General features: G+C 29.5%; 20 non-coding genes across 20 annotated transcripts; all 20 read left to right on the top strand.

Annotated features, from left to right (window-relative positions):
• Window positions 1-343: 343 nt before the first annotated feature.
• LOC129917371 (5S ribosomal RNA) lies at window positions 344-462 on the top strand. The gene has a single exon (XR_008772734.1). It is a non-coding gene; the product is annotated as a 5S ribosomal RNA (ribosomal RNA).
• Window positions 463-1,252: 790 nt separating this feature from the next.
• On the top strand, window positions 1,253-1,371 carry LOC129917370 (5S ribosomal RNA). Its single transcript, XR_008772733.1, has one exon. It is a non-coding gene; the product is annotated as a 5S ribosomal RNA (ribosomal RNA).
• A 790-nt stretch (window positions 1,372-2,161) lies between these two features.
• On the top strand, window positions 2,162-2,280 carry LOC129917369 (5S ribosomal RNA). The gene has a single exon (XR_008772732.1). It is a non-coding gene; the product is annotated as a 5S ribosomal RNA (ribosomal RNA).
• Window positions 2,281-3,070: 790 nt separating this feature from the next.
• Window positions 3,071-3,189, top strand: LOC129917368 (5S ribosomal RNA). Its single transcript, XR_008772731.1, has one exon. It is a non-coding gene; the product is annotated as a 5S ribosomal RNA (ribosomal RNA).
• Window positions 3,190-3,980: 791 nt separating this feature from the next.
• LOC129917367 (5S ribosomal RNA) lies at window positions 3,981-4,099 on the top strand. The gene has a single exon (XR_008772730.1). It is a non-coding gene; the product is annotated as a 5S ribosomal RNA (ribosomal RNA).
• Window positions 4,100-4,890: 791 nt separating this feature from the next.
• On the top strand, window positions 4,891-5,009 carry LOC129917365 (5S ribosomal RNA). Its single transcript, XR_008772728.1, has one exon. It is a non-coding gene; the product is annotated as a 5S ribosomal RNA (ribosomal RNA).
• Window positions 5,010-5,811: 802 nt separating this feature from the next.
• LOC129917364 (5S ribosomal RNA) lies at window positions 5,812-5,930 on the top strand. The gene has a single exon (XR_008772727.1). It is a non-coding gene; the product is annotated as a 5S ribosomal RNA (ribosomal RNA).
• An 800-nt stretch (window positions 5,931-6,730) lies between these two features.
• On the top strand, window positions 6,731-6,849 carry LOC129917363 (5S ribosomal RNA). The gene has a single exon (XR_008772726.1). It is a non-coding gene; the product is annotated as a 5S ribosomal RNA (ribosomal RNA).
• A 790-nt stretch (window positions 6,850-7,639) lies between these two features.
• Window positions 7,640-7,758, top strand: LOC129917362 (5S ribosomal RNA). The gene has a single exon (XR_008772725.1). It is a non-coding gene; the product is annotated as a 5S ribosomal RNA (ribosomal RNA).
• Window positions 7,759-8,556: 798 nt separating this feature from the next.
• Window positions 8,557-8,675, top strand: LOC129917361 (5S ribosomal RNA). The gene has a single exon (XR_008772724.1). It is a non-coding gene; the product is annotated as a 5S ribosomal RNA (ribosomal RNA).
• A 798-nt stretch (window positions 8,676-9,473) lies between these two features.
• On the top strand, window positions 9,474-9,592 carry LOC129917360 (5S ribosomal RNA). Its single transcript, XR_008772723.1, has one exon. It is a non-coding gene; the product is annotated as a 5S ribosomal RNA (ribosomal RNA).
• A 791-nt stretch (window positions 9,593-10,383) lies between these two features.
• On the top strand, window positions 10,384-10,502 carry LOC129917359 (5S ribosomal RNA). Its single transcript, XR_008772722.1, has one exon. It is a non-coding gene; the product is annotated as a 5S ribosomal RNA (ribosomal RNA).
• A 798-nt stretch (window positions 10,503-11,300) lies between these two features.
• LOC129917357 (5S ribosomal RNA) lies at window positions 11,301-11,419 on the top strand. The gene has a single exon (XR_008772721.1). It is a non-coding gene; the product is annotated as a 5S ribosomal RNA (ribosomal RNA).
• Window positions 11,420-12,217: 798 nt separating this feature from the next.
• LOC129917356 (5S ribosomal RNA) lies at window positions 12,218-12,336 on the top strand. Its single transcript, XR_008772720.1, has one exon. It is a non-coding gene; the product is annotated as a 5S ribosomal RNA (ribosomal RNA).
• An 806-nt stretch (window positions 12,337-13,142) lies between these two features.
• Window positions 13,143-13,261, top strand: LOC129917355 (5S ribosomal RNA). Its single transcript, XR_008772719.1, has one exon. It is a non-coding gene; the product is annotated as a 5S ribosomal RNA (ribosomal RNA).
• A 784-nt stretch (window positions 13,262-14,045) lies between these two features.
• Window positions 14,046-14,164, top strand: LOC129917353 (5S ribosomal RNA). The gene has a single exon (XR_008772717.1). It is a non-coding gene; the product is annotated as a 5S ribosomal RNA (ribosomal RNA).
• Window positions 14,165-14,962: 798 nt separating this feature from the next.
• Window positions 14,963-15,081, top strand: LOC129917352 (5S ribosomal RNA). Its single transcript, XR_008772716.1, has one exon. It is a non-coding gene; the product is annotated as a 5S ribosomal RNA (ribosomal RNA).
• Window positions 15,082-15,881: 800 nt separating this feature from the next.
• LOC129917351 (5S ribosomal RNA) lies at window positions 15,882-16,000 on the top strand. Its single transcript, XR_008772715.1, has one exon. It is a non-coding gene; the product is annotated as a 5S ribosomal RNA (ribosomal RNA).
• Window positions 16,001-16,791: 791 nt separating this feature from the next.
• On the top strand, window positions 16,792-16,910 carry LOC129917350 (5S ribosomal RNA). The gene has a single exon (XR_008772714.1). It is a non-coding gene; the product is annotated as a 5S ribosomal RNA (ribosomal RNA).
• Window positions 16,911-17,708: 798 nt separating this feature from the next.
• LOC129917349 (5S ribosomal RNA) lies at window positions 17,709-17,827 on the top strand. The gene has a single exon (XR_008772713.1). It is a non-coding gene; the product is annotated as a 5S ribosomal RNA (ribosomal RNA).
• Window positions 17,828-18,032: the final 205 nt, after the last annotated feature.

Raw genomic sequence — 18,032 nt, 5'->3', positions numbered from 1 at the left:
GTGATTTTTTTTTAAATTTTAAGTCAACTCATAATTTTTTTTTAGAAAAATAAAAAAAAATGTTAAAAATACTTGTTTTGTGGGCTAATTAACATTACATCTATCTTATACTTGCTACTAAAACACCATATGAAATAAAAAAAAAACTAACATTATTTTGTATTTCATGTTGTTATGCCTTAAAGAAACTCAATTCAATCGAAAGGGGTTGAAAACTTGACAACATAATAAATACTGCTCACATTGCAATTAATTAAATCTAAAGTCTCGTTGCATTAACTAATATTATTCCAATTGGAATAGAAAAATTTCTCATAAGTTTCAACTTTGATAAGAAGTTTTCGCCAACGACCATACCACGATGAAAATATCGGTTCTCGTCCGATCACCGAAATCAAGCATCGTCGGGCGCGGTTAGTACTTAGATGGGGGACCGCTTGGGAACACCGCGTGTTGTTGGCACACGTGCCTTTTTGCCAGTATAAGGCTCTCTAGTCATACTTTTTTGTTTTTAATTTTTTATTCTATTTCATGTGTGAAATTTGAAATTTGTTTTTTTTTTTTAATTTCGTATGAGGGCACTACCTAGTGATTTTTGCCATTGAAAATCGGTTTTATTTGGTATTGTGCTTAGCTACGAATTGTTAAATGTTATTTTTTTGTCATGATGACGAAAAAAGTAAAAAAAAAATAAAATCTGATTTTTTTATGTTTGAAGATTTGACGAACAAATTGTTTTTTTTTTAACTCTCATAATTTATGTGAACATTTTTTAAACAGCTCATAAAATAAGTGAATAGTATGTATGTATTTGGTTCGTACTTACGTTAAAGTCATTTAAGTAAGATTTTTCATGTGAGATTTTTTTCTGTACATTTGCATTGAAAGCAGTGCCCCTGAAAGTAGGCAGTGATTTTTTTTTAAATTTTAAGTCAACTCATAATTTTTTTTTAGAAAAATAAAAAAAAATGTTAAAAATACTTGTTTTGTGGGCTAATTAACATTACATCTATCTTATACTTGCTACTAAAACACCATATGAAATAAAAAAAAAACTAACATTATTTTGTATTTCATGTTGTTATGCCTTAAAGAAACTCAATTCAATCGAAAGGGGTTGAAAACTTGACAACATAATAAATACTGCTCACATTGCAATTAATTAAATCTAAAGTCTCGTTGCATTAACTAATATTATTCCAATTGGAATAGAAAAATTTCTCATAAGTTTCAACTTTGATAAGAAGTTTTCGCCAACGACCATACCACGATGAAAATATCGGTTCTCGTCCGATCACCGAAATCAAGCATCGTCGGGCGCGGTTAGTACTTAGATGGGGGACCGCTTGGGAACACCGCGTGTTGTTGGCACACGTGCCTTTTTGCCAGTATAAGGCTCTCTAGTCATACTTTTTTGTTTTTAATTTTTTATTCTATTTCATGTGTGAAATTTGAAATTTGTTTTTTTTTTTTAATTTCGTATGAGGGCACTACCTAGTGATTTTTGCCATTGAAAATCGGTTTTATTTGGTATTGTGCTTAGCTACGAATTGTTAAATGTTATTTTTTTGTCATGATGACGAAAAAAGTAAAAAAAAAATAAAATCTGATTTTTTTATGTTTGAAGATTTGACGAACAAATTGTTTTTTTTTTAACTCTCATAATTTATGTGAACATTTTTTAAACAGCTCATAAAATAAGTGAATAGTATGTATGTATTTGGTTCGTACTTACGTTAAAGTCATTTAAGTAAGATTTTTCATGTGAGATTTTTTTCTGTACATTTGCATTGAAAGCAGTGCCCCTGAAAGTAGGCAGTGATTTTTTTTTAAATTTTAAGTCAACTCATAATTTTTTTTTAGAAAAATAAAAAAAAATGTTAAAAATACTTGTTTTGTGGGCTAATTAACATTACATCTATCTTATACTTGCTACTAAAACACCATATGAAATAAAAAAAAAACTAACATTATTTTGTATTTCATGTTGTTATGCCTTAAAGAAACTCAATTCAATCGAAAGGGGTTGAAAACTTGACAACATAATAAATACTGCTCACATTGCAATTAATTAAATCTAAAGTCTCGTTGCATTAACTAATATTATTCCAATTGGAATAGAAAAATTTCTCATAAGTTTCAACTTTGATAAGAAGTTTTCGCCAACGACCATACCACGATGAAAATATCGGTTCTCGTCCGATCACCGAAATCAAGCATCGTCGGGCGCGGTTAGTACTTAGATGGGGGACCGCTTGGGAACACCGCGTGTTGTTGGCACACGTGCCTTTTTGCCAGTATAAGGCTCTCTAGTCATACTTTTTTGTTTTTAATTTTTTATTCTATTTCATGTGTGAAATTTGAAATTTGTTTTTTTTTTTTAATTTCGTATGAGGGCACTACCTAGTGATTTTTGCCATTGAAAATCGGTTTTATTTGGTATTGTGCTTAGCTACGAATTGTTAAATGTTATTTTTTTGTCATGATGACGAAAAAAGTAAAAAAAAAATAAAATCTGATTTTTTTATGTTTGAAGATTTGACGAACAAATTGTTTTTTTTTTAACTCTCATAATTTATGTGAACATTTTTTAAACAGCTCATAAAATAAGTGAATAGTATGTATGTATTTGGTTCGTACTTACGTTAAAGTCATTTAAGTAAGATTTTTCATGTGAGATTTTTTTCTGTACATTTGCATTGAAAGCAGTGCCCCTGAAAGTAGGCAGTGATTTTTTTTTAAATTTTAAGTCAACTCATAATTTTTTTTTAGAAAAATAAAAAAAAATGTTAAAAATACTTGTTTTGTGGGCTAATTAACATTACATCTATCTTATACTTGCTACTAAAACACCATATGAAATAAAAAAAAAACTAACATTATTTTGTATTTCATGTTGTTATGCCTTAAAGAAACTCAATTCAATCGAAAGGGGTTGAAAACTTGACAACATAATAAATACTGCTCACATTGCAATTAATTAAATCTAAAGTCTCGTTGCATTAACTAATATTATTCCAATTGGAATAGAAAAATTTCTCATAAGTTTCAACTTTGATAAGAAGTTTTCGCCAACGACCATACCACGATGAAAATATCGGTTCTCGTCCGATCACCGAAATCAAGCATCGTCGGGCGCGGTTAGTACTTAGATGGGGGACCGCTTGGGAACACCGCGTGTTGTTGGCACACGTGCCTTTTTGCCAGTATAAGGCTCTCTAGTCATACTTTTTTGTTTTTAATTTTTTATTCTATTTCATGTGTGAAATTTGAAATTTGTTTTTTTTTTTTTAATTTCGTATGAGGGCACTACCTAGTGATTTTTGCCATTGAAAATCGGTTTTATTTGGTATTGTGCTTAGCTACGAATTGTTAAATGTTATTTTTTTGTCATGATGACGAAAAAAGTAAAAAAAAAATAAAATCTGATTTTTTTATGTTTGAAGATTTGACGAACAAATTGTTTTTTTTTTAACTCTCATAATTTATGTGAACATTTTTTAAACAGCTCATAAAATAAGTGAATAGTATGTATGTATTTGGTTCGTACTTACGTTAAAGTCATTTAAGTAAGATTTTTCATGTGAGATTTTTTTCTGTACATTTGCATTGAAAGCAGTGCCCCTGAAAGTAGGCAGTGATTTTTTTTTAAATTTTAAGTCAACTCATAATTTTTTTTTAGAAAAATAAAAAAAAATGTTAAAAATACTTGTTTTGTGGGCTAATTAACATTACATCTATCTTATACTTGCTACTAAAACACCATATGAAATAAAAAAAAAACTAACATTATTTTGTATTTCATGTTGTTATGCCTTAAAGAAACTCAATTCAATCGAAAGGGGTTGAAAACTTGACAACATAATAAATACTGCTCACATTGCAATTAATTAAATCTAAAGTCTCGTTGCATTAACTAATATTATTCCAATTGGAATAGAAAAATTTCTCATAAGTTTCAACTTTGATAAGAAGTTTTCGCCAACGACCATACCACGATGAAAATATCGGTTCTCGTCCGATCACCGAAATCAAGCATCGTCGGGCGCGGTTAGTACTTAGATGGGGGACCGCTTGGGAACACCGCGTGTTGTTGGCACACGTGCCTTTTTGCCAGTATAAGGCTCTCTAGTCATACTTTTTTGTTTTTAATTTTTTATTCTATTTCATGTGTGAAATTTGAAATTTGTTTTTTTTTTTTTAATTTCGTATGAGGGCACTACCTAGTGATTTTTGCCATTGAAAATCGGTTTTATTTGGTATTGTGCTTAGCTACGAATTGTTAAATGTTATTTTTTTGTCATGATGACGAAAAAAGTAAAAAAAAAATAAAATCTGATTTTTTTATGTTTGAAGATTTGACGAACAAATTGTTTTTTTTTTAACTCTCATAATTTATGTGAACATTTTTTAAACAGCTCATAAAATAAGTGAATAGTATGTATGTATTTGGTTCGTACTTACGTTAAAGTCATTTAAGTAAGATTTTTCATGTGAGATTTTTTTCTGTACATTTGCATTGAAAGCAGTGCCCCTGAAAGTAGGCAGTGATTTTTTTTTAAATTTTAAGTCAACTCATAATTTTTTTTTAGAAAAATAAAAAAAAATGTTAAAAATACTTGTTTTGTGGGCTAATTAACATTACATCTATCTTATACTTGCTACTAAAACACCATATGAAATAAAAAAAAAACTAACATTATTTTGTATTTCATGTTGTTATGCCTTAAAGAAACTCAATTCAATCGAAAGGGGTTGAAAACTTGACAACATAATAAATACTGCTCACATTGCAATTAATTAAATCTAAAGTCTCGTTGCATTAACTAATATTATTCCAATTGGAATAGAAAAATTTCTCATAAGTTTCAACTTTGATAAGAAGTTTTCGCCAACGACCATACCACGATGAAAATATCGGTTCTCGTCCGATCACCGAAATCAAGCATCGTCGGGCGCGGTTAGTACTTAGATGGGGGACCGCTTGGGAACACCGCGTGTTGTTGGCACACGTGCCTTTTTGCCAGTATAAGGCTCTCTAGTCATACTTTTTTGTTTTTAATTTTTTATTCTATTTCATGTGTGAAATTTGAAATTTGTTTTTTTTTTTTTAATTTCGTATGAGGGCACTACCTAGTGATTTTTGCCATTGAAAATCGGTTTTATTTGGTATTGTGCTTAGCTACGAATTGTTAAATGTTATTTTTTTGTCATGATGACGAAAAAAGTAAAAAAAAAATAAAATCTGATTTTTTTATGTTTGAAGATTTGACGAACAAATTGTTTTTTTTTTAACTCTCATAATTTATGTGAACATTTTTTAAACAGCTCATAAAATAAGTGAATAGTATGTACATATGTATTTGGTTCGTACTTACGTTAAAGTCATTTAAGTAAGATTTTTCATGTGAGATTTTTTTCTGTACATTTGCATTGAAAGCAGTGCCCCTGAAAGTAGGCAGTGATTTTTTTTTAAATTTTAAGTCAACTCATAATTTTTTTTTAGAAAAATAAAAAAAAATGTCAAAAATACTTGTTTTGTGGGCTAATTAACATTACATCTATCTTATACTTGCTACTAAAACACCATATGAAATAAAAAAAAAACTAACATTATTTTGTATTTCATGTTGTTATGCCTTAAAGAAACTCAATTCAATCGAAAGGGGTTGAAAACTTGACAACATAATAAATACTGCTCACAACTCACATTGCAATTAATTAAATCTAAAGTCTCGTTGCATTAACTAATATTATTCCAATTGGAATAGAAAAATTTCTCATAAGTTTCAACTTTGATAAGAAGTTTTCGCCAACGACCATACCACGATGAAAATATCGGTTCTCGTCCGATCACCGAAATCAAGCATCGTCGGGCGCGGTTAGTACTTAGATGGGGGACCGCTTGGGAACACCGCGTGTTGTTGGCACACGTGCCTTTTTGCCAGTATAAGGCTCTCTAGTCATACTTTTTTGTTTTTAATTTTTTATTCTATTTCATGTGTGAAATTTGAAATTTGTTTTTTTTTTTTTAATTTCGTATGAGGGCACTACCTAGTGATTTTTGCCATTGAAAATCGGTTTTATTTGGTATTGTGCTTAGCTACGAATTGTTAAATGTTATTTTTTTGTCATGATGACGAAAAAAGTAAAAAAAAAATAAAATCTGATTTTTTTATGTTTGAAGATTTGACGAACAAATTGTTTTTTCTAACTCTCATAATTTATGTGAACATTTTTTAAACAGCTCATAAAATAAGTGAATAGTATGTACATATGTATTTGGTTCGTACTTACGTTAAAGTCATTTAAGTAAGATTTTTCATGTGAGATTTTTTTCTGTACATTTGCATTGAAAGCAGTGCCCCTGAAAGTAGGCAGTGATTTTTTTTTAAATTTTAAGTCAACTCATAATTTTTTTTTAGAAAAATAAAAAAAAATGTCAAAAATACTTGTTTTGTGGGCTAATTAACATTACATCTATCTTATACTTGCTACTAAAACACCATATGAAATAAAAAAAAAACTAACATTATTTTGTATTTCATGTTGTTATGCCTTAAAGAAACTCAATTCAATCGAAAGGGGTTGAAAACTTGACAACATAATAAATACTGCTCACAACTCACATTGCAATTAATTAAATCTAAAGTCTCGTTGCATTAACTAATATTATTCCAATTGGAATAGAAAAATTTCTCATAAGTTTCAACTTTGATAAGAAGTTTTCGCCAACGACCATACCACGATGAAAATATCGGTTCTCGTCCGATCACCGAAATCAAGCATCGTCGGGCGCGGTTAGTACTTAGATGGGGGACCGCTTGGGAACACCGCGTGTTGTTGGCACACGTGCCTTTTTGCCAGTATAAGGCTCTCTAGTCATACTTTTTTGTTTTTAATTTTTTATTCTATTTCATGTGTGAAATTTGAAATTTGTTTTTTTTTTTTAATTTCGTATGAGGGCACTACCTAGTGATTTTTGCCATTGAAAATCGGTTTTATTTGGTATTGTGCTTAGCTACGAATTGTTAAATGTTATTTTTTTGTCATGATGACGAAAAAAGTAAAAAAAAAATAAAATCTGATTTTTTTATGTTTGAAGATTTGACGAACAAATTGTTTTTTTTTTAACTCTCATAATTTATGTGAACATTTTTTAAACAGCTCATAAAATAAGTGAATAGTATGTATGTATTTGGTTCGTACTTACGTTAAAGTCATTTAAGTAAGATTTTTCATGTGAGATTTTTTTCTGTACATTTGCATTGAAAGCAGTGCCCCTGAAAGTAGGCAGTGATTTTTTTTTAAATTTTAAGTCAACTCATAATTTTTTTTTAGAAAAATAAAAAAAAATGTTAAAAATACTTGTTTTGTGGGCTAATTAACATTACATCTATCTTATACTTGCTACTAAAACACCATATGAAATAAAAAAAAAACTAACATTATTTTGTATTTCATGTTGTTATGCCTTAAAGAAACTCAATTCAATCGAAAGGGGTTGAAAACTTGACAACATAATAAATACTGCTCACATTGCAATTAATTAAATCTAAAGTCTCGTTGCATTAACTAATATTATTCCAATTGGAATAGAAAAATTTCTCATAAGTTTCAACTTTGATAAGAAGTTTTCGCCAACGACCATACCACGATGAAAATATCGGTTCTCGTCCGATCACCGAAATCAAGCATCGTCGGGCGCGGTTAGTACTTAGATGGGGGACCGCTTGGGAACACCGCGTGTTGTTGGCACACGTGCCTTTTTGCCAGTATAAGGCTCTCTAGTCATACTTTTTTGTTTTTAATTTTTTATTCTATTTCATGTGTGAAATTTGAAATTTGTTTTTTTTTTTTTAATTTCGTATGAGGGCACTACCTAGTGATTTTTGCCATTGAAAATCGGTTTTATTTGGTATTGTGCTTAGCTACGAATTGTTAAATGTTATTTTTTTGTCATGATGACGAAAAAAGTAAAAAAAAAATAAAATCTGATTTTTTTATGTTTGAAGATTTGACGAACAAATTGTTTTTTTTTTAACTCTCATAATTTATGTGAACATTTTTTAAACAGCTCATAAAATAAGTGAATAGTATGTATGTATTTGGTTCGTACTTACGTTAAAGTCATTTAAGTAAGATTTTTCATGTGAGATTTTTTTCTGTACATTTGCATTGAAAGCAGTGCCCCTGAAAGTAGGCAGTGATTTTTTTTTAAATTTTAAGTCAACTCATAATTTTTTTTTAGAAAAATAAAAAAAAATGTTAAAAATACTTGTTTTGTGGGCTAATTAACATTACATCTATCTTATACTTGCTACTAAAACACCATATGAAATAAAAAAAAAACTAACATTATTTTGTATTTCATGTTGTTATGCCTTAAAGAAACTCAATTCAATCGAAAGGGGTTGAAAACTTGACAACATAATAAATACTGCTCACAACTCACATTGCAATTAATTAAATCTAAAGTCTCGTTGCATTAACTAATATTATTCCAATTGGAATAGAAAAATTTCTCATAAGTTTCAACTTTGATAAGAAGTTTTCGCCAACGACCATACCACGATGAAAATATCGGTTCTCGTCCGATCACCGAAATCAAGCATCGTCGGGCGCGGTTAGTACTTAGATGGGGGACCGCTTGGGAACACCGCGTGTTGTTGGCACACGTGCCTTTTTGCCAGTATAAGGCTCTCTAGTCATACTTTTTTGTTTTTAATTTTTTATTCTATTTCATGTGTGAAATTTGAAATTTGTTTTTTTTTTTTTAATTTCGTATGAGGGCACTACCTAGTGATTTTTGCCATTGAAAATCGGTTTTATTTGGTATTGTGCTTAGCTACGAATTGTTAAATGTTATTTTTTTGTCATGATGACGAAAAAAGTAAAAAAAAAATAAAATCTGATTTTTTTATGTTTGAAGATTTGACGAACAAATTGTTTTTTTTTTAACTCTCATAATTTATGTGAACATTTTTTAAACAGCTCATAAAATAAGTGAATAGTATGTATGTATTTGGTTCGTACTTACGTTAAAGTCATTTAAGTAAGATTTTTCATGTGAGATTTTTTTCTGTACATTTGCATTGAAAGCAGTGCCCCTGAAAGTAGGCAGTGATTTTTTTTTAAATTTTAAGTCAACTCATAATTTTTTTTTAGAAAAATAAAAAAAAATGTCAAAAATACTTGTTTTGTGGGCTAATTAACATTACATCTATCTTATACTTGCTACTAAAACACCATATGAAATAAAAAAAAAACTAACATTATTTTGTATTTCATGTTGTTATGCCTTAAAGAAACTCAATTCAATCGAAAGGGGTTGAAAACTTGACAACATAATAAATACTGCTCACAACTCACATTGCAATTAATTAAATCTAAAGTCTCGTTGCATTAACTAATATTATTCCAATTGGAATAGAAAAATTTCTCATAAGTTTCAACTTTGATAAGAAGTTTTCGCCAACGACCATACCACGATGAAAATATCGGTTCTCGTCCGATCACCGAAATCAAGCATCGTCGGGCGCGGTTAGTACTTAGATGGGGGACCGCTTGGGAACACCGCGTGTTGTTGGCACACGTGCCTTTTTGCCAGTATAAGGCTCTCTAGTCATACTTTTTTGTTTTTAATTTTTTATTCTATTTCATGTGTGAAATTTGAAATTTGTTTTTTTTTTTTTAATTTCGTATGAGGGCACTACCTAGTGATTTTTGCCATTGAAAATCGGTTTTATTTGGTATTGTGCTTAGCTACGAATTGTTAAATGTTATTTTTTTGTCATGATGACGAAAAAAGTAAAAAAAAAATAAAATCTGATTTTTTTATGTTTGAAGATTTGACGAACAAATTGTTTTTTTTTTAACTCTCATAATTTATGTGAACATTTTTTAAACAGCTCATAAAATAAGTGAATAGTATGTATGTATTTGGTTCGTACTTACGTTAAAGTCATTTAAGTAAGATTTTTCATGTGAGATTTTTTTCTGTACATTTGCATTGAAAGCAGTGCCCCTGAAAGTAGGCAGTGATTTTTTTTTAAATTTTAAGTCAACTCATAATTTTTTTTTAGAAAAATAAAAAAAAATGTTAAAAATACTTGTTTTGTGGGCTAATTAACATTACATCTATCTTATACTTGCTACTAAAACACCATATGAAATAAAAAAAAAACTAACATTATTTTGTATTTCATGTTGTTATGCCTTAAAGAAACTCAATTCAATCGAAAGGGGTTGAAAACTTGACAACATAATAAATACTGCTCACATTGCAATTAATTAAATCTAAAGTCTCGTTGCATTAACTAATATTATTCCAATTGGAATAGAAAAATTTCTCATAAGTTTCAACTTTGATAAGAAGTTTTCGCCAACGACCATACCACGATGAAAATATCGGTTCTCGTCCGATCACCGAAATCAAGCATCGTCGGGCGCGGTTAGTACTTAGATGGGGGACCGCTTGGGAACACCGCGTGTTGTTGGCACACGTGCCTTTTTGCCAGTATAAGGCTCTCTAGTCATACTTTTTTGTTTTTAATTTTTTATTCTATTTCATGTGTGAAATTTGAAATTTGTTTTTTTTTTTTTAATTTCGTATGAGGGCACTACCTAGTGATTTTTGCCATTGAAAATCGGTTTTATTTGGTATTGTGCTTAGCTACGAATTGTTAAATGTTATTTTTTTGTCATGATGACGAAAAAAGTAAAAAAAAAATAAAATCTGATTTTTTTATGTTTGAAGATTTGACGAACAAATAGTTTTTTTTTTAACTCTCATAATTTATGTGAACATTTTTTAAACAGCTCATAAAATAAGTGAATAGTATGTATGTATTTGGTTCGTACTTACGTTAAAGTTATTTAAGTAAGATTTTTCATGTGAGATTTTTTTCTGTACATTTGCATTGAAAGCAGTGCCCCTGAAAGTAGGCAGTGATTTTTTTTTAAATTTTAAGTCAACTCATAATTTTTTTTTAGAAAAATAAAAAAAAATGTTAAAAATACTTGTTTTGTGGGCTAATTAACATTACATCTATCTTATACTTGCTACTAAAACACCATATGAAATAAAAAAAAAACTAACATTATTTTGTATTTCATGTTGTTATGCCTTAAAGAAACTCAATTCAATCGAAAGGGGTTGAAAACTTGACAACATAATAAATACTGCTCACAACTCACATTGCAATTAATTAAATCTAAAGTCTCGTTGCATTAACTAATATTATTCCAATTGGAATAGAAAAATTTCTCATAAGTTTCAACTTTGATAAGAAGTTTTCGCCAACGACCATACCACGATGAAAATATCGGTTCTCGTCCGATCACCGAAATCAAGCATCGTCGGGCGCGGTTAGTACTTAGATGGGGGACCGCTTGGGAACACCGCGTGTTGTTGGCACACGTGCCTTTTTGCCAGTATAAGGCTCTCTAGTCATACTTTTTTGTTTTTAATTTTTTTTCTATTTCATGTGTGAAATTTGAAATTTGTTTTTTTTTTTTTAATTTCGTATGAGGGCACTACCTAGTGATTTTTGCCATTGAAAATCGGTTTTATTTGGTATTGTGCTTAGCTACGAATTGTTAAATGTTATTTTTTTGTCATGATGACGAAAAAAGTAAAAAAAAAATAAAATCTGATTTTTTTATGTTTGAAGATTTGACGAACAAATTGTTTTTTTTTTAACTCTCATAATTTATGTGAACATTTTTTAAACAGCTCATAAAATAAGTGAATAGTATGTATGTATTTGGTTCGTACTTACGTTAAAGTCATTTAAGTAAGATTTTTCATGTGAGATTTTTTTCTGTACATTTGCATTGAAAGCAGTGCCCCTGAAAGTAGGCAGTGATTTTTTTTTAAATTTTAAGTCAACTCATAATTTTTTTTTAGAAAAATAAAAAAAAATGTCAAAAATACTTGTTTTGTGGGCTAATTAACATTACATCTATCTTATACTTGCTACTAAAACACCATATGAAATAAAAAAAAAAACTAACATTATTTTGTATTTCATGTTGTTATGCCTTAAAGAAACTCAATTCAATCGAAAGGGGTTGAAAACTTGACAACATAATAAATACTGCTCACAACTCACATTGCAATTAATTAAATCTAAAGTCTCGTTGCATTAACTAATATTATTCCAATTGGAATAGAAAAATTTCTCATAAGTTTCAACTTTGATAAGAAGTTTTCGCCAACGACCATACCACGATGAAAATATCGGTTCTCGTCCGATCACCGAAATCAAGCATCGTCGGGCGCGGTTAGTACTTAGATGGGGGACCGCTTGGGAACACCGCGTGTTGTTGGCACACGTGCCTTTTTGCCAGTATAAGGCTCTCTAGTCATACTTTTTTGTTTTTAATTTTTTATTCTATTTCATGTGTGAAATTTGAAATTTGTTTTTTTTTTTTTAATTTCGTATGAGGGCACTACCTAGTGATTTTTGCCATTGAAAATCGGTTTTATTTGGTATTGTGCTTAGCTACGAATTGTTAAATGTTATTTTTTTGTCATGATGACGAAAAAAGTAAAAAAAAAATAAAATCTGATTTTTTTATGTTTGAAGATTTGACGAACAAATTGTTTTTTTTTTAACTCTCATAATTTATGTGAACATTTTTTAAACAGCTCATAAAATAAGTGAATAGTATGTATGTATTTGGTTCGTAGGTACTTACGTTAAAGTCATTTAAGTAAGATTTTTCATGTGAGATTTTTTTCTGTACATTTGCATTGAAAGCAGTGCCCCTGAAAGTAGGCAGTGATTTTTTTTTAAATTTTAAGTCAACTCATAATTTTTTTTTAGAAAAATAAAAAAAAATGTTAAAAATACTTGTTTTGTGGGCTAATTAACATTACATCTATCTTATACTTGCTACTAAAACACCATATGAAATAAAAAAAAAACTAACATTATTTTGTAGGTATTTCATGTTGTTATGCCTTAAAGAAACTCAATTCAATCGAAAGGGGTTGAAAACTTGACAACATAATAAATACTGCTCACAACTCACATTGCAATTAATTAAATCTAAAGTCTCGTTGCATTAACTAATATTATTCCAATTGGAATAGAAAAATTTCTCATAAGTTTCAACTTTGATAAGAAGTTTTCGCCAACGACCATACCACGATGAAAATATCGGTTCTCGTCCGATCACCGAAATCAAGCATCGTCGGGCGCGGTTAGTACTTAGATGGGGGACCGCTTGGGAACACCGCGTGTTGTTGGCACACGTGCCTTTTTGCCAGTATAAGGCTCTCTAGTCATACTTTTTTGTTTTTAATTTTTTATTCTATTTCATGTGTGAAATTTGAAATTTGTTTTTTAATTTCGTATGAGGGCACTACCTAGTGATTTTTGCCATTGAAAATCGGTTTTATTTGGTATTGTGCTTAGCTACGAATTGTTAAATGTTATTTTTTTGTCATGATGACGAAAAAAGTAAAAAAAAAATAAAATCTGATTTTTTTATGTTTGAAGATTTGACGAACAAATTGTTTTTTTTTTAACTCTCATAATTTATGTGAACATTTTTTAAACAGCTCATAAAATAAGTGAACAGTATGTATGTATTTGGTTCGTACTTACGTTAAAGTCATTTAAGTAAGATTTTTCATGTGAGATTTTTTTCTGTACATTTGCATTGAAAGCAGTGCCCCTGAAAGTAGGCAGTGATTTTTTTTTTAATTTTAAGTCAACTCATAATTTTTTTTTAGAAAAATAAAAAAAAATGTTAAAAATACTTGTTTTGTGGGCTAATTAACATTACATCTATCTTATACTTGCTACTAAAACACCATATGAAATAAAAAAAAAACTAACATTATTTTGTATTTCATGTTGTTATGCCTTAAAGAAACTCAATTCAATCGAAAGGGGTTGAAAACTTGACAACATAATAAATACTGCTCACATTGCAATTAATTAAATCTAAAGTCTCGTTGCATTAACTAATATTATTCCAATTGGAATAGAAAAATTTCTCATAAGTTTCAACTTTGATAAGAAGTTTTCGCCAACGACCATACCACGATGAAAATATCGGTTCTCGTCCGATCACCGAAATCAAGCATCGTCGGGCGCGGTTAGTACTTAGATGGGGGACCGCTTGGGAACACCGCGTGTTGTTGGCACACGTGCCTTTTTGCCAGTATAAGGCTCTCTAGTCATACTTTTTTGTTTTTAATTTTTTATTCTATTTCATGTGTGAAATTTGAAATTTGTTTTTTTTTTTTTAATTTCGTATGAGGGCACTACCTAGTGATTTTTGCCATTGAAAATCGGTTTTATTTGGTATTGTGCTTAGCTACGAATTGTTAAATGTTATTTTTTTGTCATGATGACGAAAAAAGTAAAAAAAAAATAAAATCTGATTTTTTTATGTTTGAAGATTTGACGAACAAATTGTTTTTTTTTTAACTCTCATAATTTATGTGAACATTTTTTAAACAGCTCATAAAATAAGTGAATAGTATGTATGTATTTGGTTCGTACTTACGTTAAAGTCATTTAAGTAAGATTTTTCATGTGAGATTTTTTTCTGTACATTTGCATTGAAAGCAGTGCCCCTGAAAGTAGGCAGTGATTTTTTTTTAAATTTTAAGTCAACTCATAATTTTTTTTTAGAAAAATAAAAAAAAATGTCAAAAATACTTGTTTTGTGGGCTAATTAACATTACATCTATCTTATACTTGCTACTAAAACACCATATGAAATAAAAAAAAAACTAACATTATTTTGTATTTCATGTTGTTATGCCTTAAAGAAACTCAATTCAATCGAAAGGGGTTGAAAACTTGACAACATAATAAATACTGCTCACAACTCACATTGCAATTAATTAAATCTAAAGTCTCGTTGCATTAACTAATATTATTCCAATTGGAATAGAAAAATTTCTCATAAGTTTCAACTTTGATAAGAAGTTTTCGCCAACGACCATACCACGATGAAAATATCGGTTCTCGTCCGATCACCGAAATCAAGCATCGTCGGGCGCGGTTAGTACTTAGATGGGGGACCGCTTGGGAACACCGCGTGTTGTTGGCACACGTGCCTTTTTGCCAGTATAAGGCTCTCTAGTCATACTTTTTTGTTTTTAATTTTTTATTCTATTTCATGTGTGAAATTTGAAATTTGTTTTTTTTTTTTTAATTTCGTATGAGGGCACTACCTAGTGATTTTTGCCATTGAAAATCGGTTTTATTTGGTATTGTGCTTAGCTACGAATTGTTAAATGTTATTTTTTTGTCATGATGACGAAAAAAGTAAAAAAAAAATAAAATCTGATTTTTTTATGTTTGAAGATTTGACGAACAAATTGTTTTTTCTAACTCTCATAATTTATGTGAACATTTTTTAAACAGCTCATAAAATAAGTGAATAGTATGTACATATGTATTTGGTTCGTACTTACGTTAAAGTCATTTAAGTAAGATTTTTCATGTGAGATTTTTTTCTGTACATTTGCATTGAAAGCAGTGCCCCTGAAAGTAGGCAGTGATTTTTTTTTAAATTTTAAGTCAACTCATAATTTTTTTTTAGAAAAATAAAAAAAAATGTCAAAAATACTTGTTTTGTGGGCTAATTAACATTACATCTATCTTATACTTGCTACTAAAACACCATATGAAATAAAAAAAAAACTAACATTATTTTGTATTTCATGTTGTTATGCCTTAAAGAAACTCAATTCAATCGAAAGGGGTTGAAAACTTGACAACATAATAAATACTGCTCACAACTCACATTGCAATTAATTAAATCTAAAGTCTCGTTGCATTAACTAATATTATTCCAATTGGAATAGAAAAATTTCTCATAAGTTTCAACTTTGATAAGAAGTTTTCGCCAACGACCATACCACGATGAAAATATCGGTTCTCGTCCGATCACCGAAATCAAGCATCGTCGGGCGCGGTTAGTACTTAGATGGGGGACCGCTTGGGAACACCGCGTGTTGTTGGCACACGTGCCTTTTTGCCAGTATAAGGCTCTCTAGTCATACTTTTTTGTTTTTAATTTTTTATTCTATTTCATGTGTGAAATTTGAAATTTGTTTTTTTTTTTTTAATTTCGTATGAGGGCACTACCTAGTGATTTTTGCCATTGAAAATCGGTTTTATTTGGTATTGTGCTTAGCTACGAATTGTTAAATGTTATTTTTTTGTCATGATGACGAAAAAAGTAAAAAAAAAATAAAATCTGATTTTTTTATGTTTGAAGATTTGACGAACAAATTGTTTTTTTTTTAACTCTCATAATTTATGTGAACATTTTTTAAACAGCTCATAAAATAAGTGAATAGTATGTATGTATTTGGTTCGTACTTACGTTAAAGTCATTTAAGTAAGATTTTTCATGTGAGATTTTTTTCTGTACATTTGCATTGAAAGCAGTGCCCCTGAAAGTAGGCAGTGATTTTTTTTTAAATTTTAAGTCAACTCATAATTTTTTTTTAGAAAAATAAAAAAAAATGTTAAAAATACTTGTTTTGTGGGCTAATTAACATTACATCTATCTTATACTTGCTACTAAAACACCATATGAAATAAAAAAAAAACTAACATTATTTTGTATTTCATGTTGTTATGCCTTAAAGAAACTCAATTCAATCGAAAGGGGTTGAAAACTTGACAACATAATAAATACTGCTCACATTGCAATTAATTAAATCTAAAGTCTCGTTGCATTAACTAATATTATTCCAATTGGAATAGAAAAATTTCTCATAAGTTTCAACTTTGATAAGAAGTTTTCGCCAACGACCATACCACGATGAAAATATCGGTTCTCGTCCGATCACCGAAATCAAGCATCGTCGGGCGCGGTTAGTACTTAGATGGGGGACCGCTTGGGAACACCGCGTGTTGTTGGCACACGTGCCTTTTTGCCAGTATAAGGCTCTCTAGTCATACTTTTTTGTTTTTAATTTTTTATTCTATTTCATGTGTGAAATTTGAAATTTGTTTTTTTTTTTTTAATTTCGTATGAGGGCACTACCTAGTGATTTTTGCCATTGAAAATCGGTTTTATTTGGTATTGTGCTTAGCTACGAATTGTTAAATGTTATTTTTTTGTCATGATGACGAAAAAAGTAAAAAAAAAATAAAATCTGATTTTTTTATGTTTGAAGATTTGACGAACAAATTGTTTTTTTTTTAACTCTCATAATTTATGTGAACATTTTTTAAACAGCTCATAAAATAAGTGAATAGTATGTATGTATTTGGTTCGTACTTACGTTAAAGTCATTTAAGTAAGATTTTTCATGTGAGATTTTTTTCTGTACATTTGCATTGAAAGCAGTGCCCCTGAAAGTAGGCAGTGATTTTTTTTTAAATTTTAAGTCAACTCATAATTTTTTTTTAGAAAAATAAAAAAAAATGTCAAAAATACTTGTTTTGTGGGCTAATTAACATTACATCTATCTTATACTTGCTACTAAAACACCATATGAAATAAAAAAAAAACTAACATTATTTTGTATTTCATGTTGTTATGCCTTAAAGAAACTCAATTCAATCGAAAGGGGTTGAAAACTTGACAACATAATAAATACTGCTCACAACTCACATTGCAATTAATTAAATCTAAAGTCTCGTTGCATTAACTAATATTATTCCAATTGGAATAGAAAAATTTCTCATAAGTTTCAACTTTGATAAGAAGTTTTCGCCAACGACCATACCACGATGAAAATATCGGTTCTCGTCCGATCACCGAAATCAAGCATCGTCGGGCGCGGTTAGTACTTAGATGGGGGACCGCTTGGGAACACCGCGTGTTGTTGGCACACGTGCCTTTTTGCCAGTATAAGGCTCTCTAGTCATACTTTTTTGTTTTTAATTTTTTATTCTATTTCATGTGTGAAATTTGAAATTTGTTTTTTTTTTTTTAATTTCGTATGAGGGCACTACCTAGTGATTTTTGCCATTGAAAATCGGTTTTATTTGGTATTGTGCTTAGCTACGAATTGTTAAATGTTATTTTTTTGTCAT

Source organism: Episyrphus balteatus, chromosome 3, assembly GCF_945859705.1.
Source record: "Episyrphus balteatus chromosome 3, idEpiBalt1.1, whole genome shotgun sequence".
In the NCBI taxonomy this organism is placed as follows: Eukaryota; Metazoa; Arthropoda; class Insecta; order Diptera; family Syrphidae; genus Episyrphus; species Episyrphus balteatus.
The sequence above is the reverse complement of the archived record's forward strand: the minus strand, read 5'-3'. Positions and strand labels throughout refer to the sequence as shown.